Source organism: Schistocerca americana, unplaced genomic scaffold (assembly GCF_021461395.2).
Source record: "Schistocerca americana isolate TAMUIC-IGC-003095 unplaced genomic scaffold, iqSchAmer2.1 HiC_scaffold_97, whole genome shotgun sequence".
NCBI classification, from domain to species: Eukaryota; Metazoa; Arthropoda; class Insecta; order Orthoptera; family Acrididae; genus Schistocerca; species Schistocerca americana.
In genome coordinates this window covers 555,001-560,000 of record NW_025726752.1, presented here as the reverse complement: position 1 = coordinate 560,000, position 5,000 = coordinate 555,001, and positions in this window count along the sequence as shown.

The window sequence follows — 5,000 nt, the reverse complement described above, 5'->3', positions numbered from 1 at the left end:
GGCCTAGAACCTGTGGCTAACTCGGGTGTAGCTGGGTAGAACTGGTGAGCCTGAGGGTGCCCGGGCTCGACAGTGGGTAAGCCTGGCCAGCTGCGAGCTGTACTAATTACGAGCTACAGACTCGATCGCGTAACTCACTGTACGGATTCCGATGCTGAGTGATCAGCTAGGAGGCGCCCCGTCCACGTCGGTCCCCGTGGGCGTTGCACTCGCAGTCGCCAAGACTCGGGGCAATGGCTAAGTGCGCTCCTCAATATATTACTCGGAAGAGTAATGAGGGTCCGAGCCCCCAGTGTGGGGAGAGTTTTTCCGAGCCCTGACCCACCTATTTGGCAGGGCGTAGCTTCCCCCACCCCTGACCTGTGACATTGTCACAACACACCGGCACTAGTCTGTACACAAAAATGTCTGTAATTAATTGCCATACCCGGGGGAAGCTGCCGAGAGAAGTACCTACGTAGTGGAGCCGCCGTTCTACTGTTGAACAGGAATAGAACAGCAAAACTTGACTGGAACCAGAATTAGTACACACAGGGCGCTGATTAGTAAATGATGCAGAGCCATTATAATCGAGACGACATATCCGAATGTCCCTATACATGAGCTGCGGGCTGTACCAGTTACGAGCTAGAGACGCGACCGCGTTGCTCTCTGTACGAATGCCGATGCTGAGCGGTCAGCTAGGAGGCGCTCCATCCATGTCGGTACCGGTGAGCGTTGCACTCGCAGTCGCAAGAACGTACGGCAAGTATATTACCTGGAAGAGTCAATGACAGTCCACGCCCCCCTGCGTGGGAAGAGTCTTTCTAGGCCATGACCCACCGGAAGGGCGCAGCGTCCCCCACCCCAGACATGTGACGTCACACCATCGGTATTGACGACTAGACTGATTCCTTATAATCATTTGCCATACACCGGTGGAAGCTGCCGAGACGAGTAACTACATAGCGGGCTCGCCGTGTCACTAATGTACAGAGATACAACAGTTTCGACTGGAACCGGATTAAACGTATACACGGCGCTGATTAGTAATAGATAGAGCCATCAGAATACAGATAATGTATACAACTGTCCGTATACATGCTGAAAGACTCTGCTCACAATCACAACCACACGTCAGCCACACACCCTTATCACGCACTACTCTCTGCCTGTAACACGCACACAGACAATATGTAAGCACCAGCATGGAACAACACCCAGTGCATCCTCTCCGCCACATTAGACAATCCACACTGTCATAACCAGACTGGGAGGTCCACTCAGAAAACAGAATATCCCACCCACCCGACAACCACCATTGCTCAGCCAAGCCACCAACACCCACACATGTCCTACACAGGGGTGCACCCAACATCACAATACTGCCTCCTCTCACAGCACACAAACAATGGCAGGAATGAAAGACACAGGTCTGCCACAAGCATGGAATGAGAGCGCCGCCTGTCATGAGCCAAAGGTGCATCCTGACGTGGCAAATCAGATGATGCCGCAGGCATCCACTTACTATAATCACAATCAACAAACCGGCCGCCCCGCCCCGCCCCCCATTAAACCTTTCCTTACAACAATGTGTACCTTAACCTAACCTATATCGTACCGTAACCTAACCTATATCGTACCGTAACCTAACCTATGTCGTACCGTAACCTAACCTATGTCGTACCGTAACCTAACCTATGTCGTACCGTAACCTAACCTATGTCGTACCGTAACCTAACCTATGTCGTACCGTAACCTAACCTATGTCGTACCGTAACCTAACCTATGTCGTACCGTAACCTAACCTATGTCGTACCTTAACCTAACCTATGTCGTACCTTAACCTAACCTATGTCGTACCTTAACCTAACCTACGTCGTACCTTAACCTAACCTACGTCGTACCTTAACCTAACCTACGTCGTACCTTAACCTAACCTATGTCGTACCTTAACCTAACCTATGTCGTACCTTAACCTAACCTATGTCGTACCTTAACCTAACCTATGTCGTACCTTAACCTAACCTATGTCGTACCTTAACCTAACCTATGTCGTACCTTAACCTAACCTATGTCGTACCTTAACCTAACCTATGTCGTACCTTAACCTAACCTATGTCGTACCTTAACCTAACCTATGTCGTACCTTAACCTAACCTATGTCGTACCTTAACCTAACCTATGTCGTACCTTAACCTAACCTATGTCGTACCTTAACCTAACCTATGTCGTACCTTAACCTAACCTATGTCGTACCTTAACCTAACCTATGTCGTACCTTAACCTAACCTATGTCGTACCTTAACCTAACCTATGTCGTACCTTAACCTAACCTATGTCGTACCTTAACCTAACCTATGTCGTACCTTAACCTAACCTATGTCGTACCTTAACCTAACCTATGTCGTACCTTAACCTAACCTATGTCGTACCTTAACCTAACCTATGTCGTACCTTAACCTAACCTATGTCGTACCTTAACCTAACCTATGTCGTACCTTAACCTAACCTGTATTGCGCCTTAACCTAACCTGTATTGCGCCTTAACCTAACCTGTATTGCGCCTTAACGTAACCTGTATTGCGCCTTAACGTAACCTGTATTGCGCCTTAACGTAACCTGTATTGCGCCTTAACGTAACCTGTATTGCGCCTTAACGTAACCTGTATTGCGCCTTAACGTAACCTGTATTGCGCCTTAACGTAACCTGTATTGCGCCTTAACGTAACCTGTATTGCGCCTTAACGTAACCTGTATTGCGCCTTAACGTAACCTGTATTGCGCCTTAACGTAACCTGTATTGCGCCTTAACGTAACCTGTATTGCGCCTTAACGTAACCTGTATTGCGCCTTAACGTAACCTGTATTGCGCCTTAACGTAACCTGTATTGCGCCTTAACGTAACCTGTATTGCGCCTTAACGTAACCTGCATTGCGCCTTAACGTAACCTGTATTGCGCCTTAACGTAACCTGTATTGCGCCTTAACGTAACCTGTATTGCGCCTTAACGTAACCTGTATTGCGCCTTAACGTAACCTGTATTGCGCCTTAACGTAACCGATATTGCGCCTTAACGTAACCTATATTGCGCCGTAACGTAACCTATATTGCGCCGTAACGTAACCCACATTGCCCCTTAACGTAACCCACATTGCCCCTTAACGTAACCCACATTGCCCCTTAACGTAACCCAACACACGTTGGGCCTTAACCCAACACACGTTGGGCCTTAACCCAACACACGTTGGGCCTTAACCCAACACACGTTGGGCCTTAACCCAACACACGTTGGGCCTTAACCCAACACACGTTGGGCCTTAACCCAACACACGTTGGGCCTTAACCCAACACACGTTGGGCCTTAACCCAACACACGTTGGGCCTTAACCCAACACACGTTGGGCCTTAACCCAACACACGTTGGGCCTTAACCCAACACACGTTGGGCCTTAACCCAACACACGTTGGGCCTTAACCTGCTCTGTAATTGTCATACGACGCGTTAAATTAGTGTAGTGTTGCCTAACTGCAACCCCCGCAATATAGTTTGCTACTCGCACTGCCCGGTCCCCAGTGTATCGCTTCATGTTAAACACCTTGCAGCTATACACTGTAATGTGGATGGCAGCAGGACGTACATGCTCAATGCCCTTTGCAGTTGTTCATTGGCATTTGCAGTTGTTCATTGGCATTCGCATGTGCGAAGCACTTAGCCTACGCTGTGGTACGGCCTGTGTCAACTGTCCGCTGATGTTGTACGTCCAAATCACACACTGTACTGCACATTGGTCCTCATGTACTGAATGATACATCGTGGTACATGTGACCGTACAACGACTGCGCCAACAACGGCGAACCATGCGGTCCAAATGTTGTGCACTCAGCTACGTGTCGTCTCCCTATAAGAGCTGGATTGCAGTGTGGTATGCCCTGGATGGCGATCAGCATGAGCCGTCTGTTGATGTAGTGGCGCGTGTTGTCAGACGTAGTCGTCTCTTCTCACACACCGTGATAGCATGGTGCACTGCGTTCCACATCTGCGACATGCGACAGAGGCCGGTTGACAGTCGTTCGCGCAATGGACATCGCATACGTACGGGGGCCACCTTCCACGTGTTCGCCAAGCGTGCACATGTTGTTGCGTGTATGTGGGCAGACATAGTGTGTCGTGACACCTGACACAGGCATGCAACAATCGTTGAATTTGCAAATGGCGATGGACGCCTACGTTTGCTGGTGACGTTATGCAAATGAACAACTGGTAAACCGTTGTGGTGCGGTTGTTCTCGCTAGAGGTGAATCAGTGATGGCGACGATCGGTTGAGCTACCAACCGGTTGTTCCAGCGATACCCACCATGCCCACGAACGTGAATGGCATCTGGGTGTGAAGCGATACGCGGCGGTGGCTGGGTGGGACCGTCCCCGGCCGGTGAGGGGGGGCCTCCCGGCGTGCTGGCCGCGCGGTGCGTGGGCGCACGCGCTACAGCCGGCTGGTGGGGGCGGCCAGTGGCAGGCGCGCCGGCCGACGGAGGCGGCAGGCGGCGCAGCTGCGCGCCGGCGCACCCTGCACGCGGCGCCGTGCGGCCAAAGTAGGTCCTCGCGGGCCCGGTGCGAAGCGCGGTGGACATCTGCAGTGTGCTGGTCCGATTGAGGACTGTGTGCGCTGAGGATGCGCCGCCGCCCGGCGCTCGGCGCCGCGACGCCGTCTGCTGCTCGGTCGCCTCTGCGGTTCTCGCAGGTGGTTTGTATCGCAGCTGTGCGGACGTGTTGGCGCGTGCGCTGTGCTGGGAGAGTTCGCTTCGGCACCCAAGTGGGGCTTTTGTCCTTCTGTGGCGCTGGCGTTGGAGCTGCCGGTCACCGTAGGTGGCGCGTGTTGTCTCCCGCCGGCAATGCCACGACAGCACGCTCCCGGGCCTCTGTCGGCAGCGGCAAGCTCAGTTGGGAGCACGGGTGGTCGCACCTAAAGCGTCTACTCGCCAAACTCCGGGCGATTGCGCCTCTCTCGAACCCGACCAA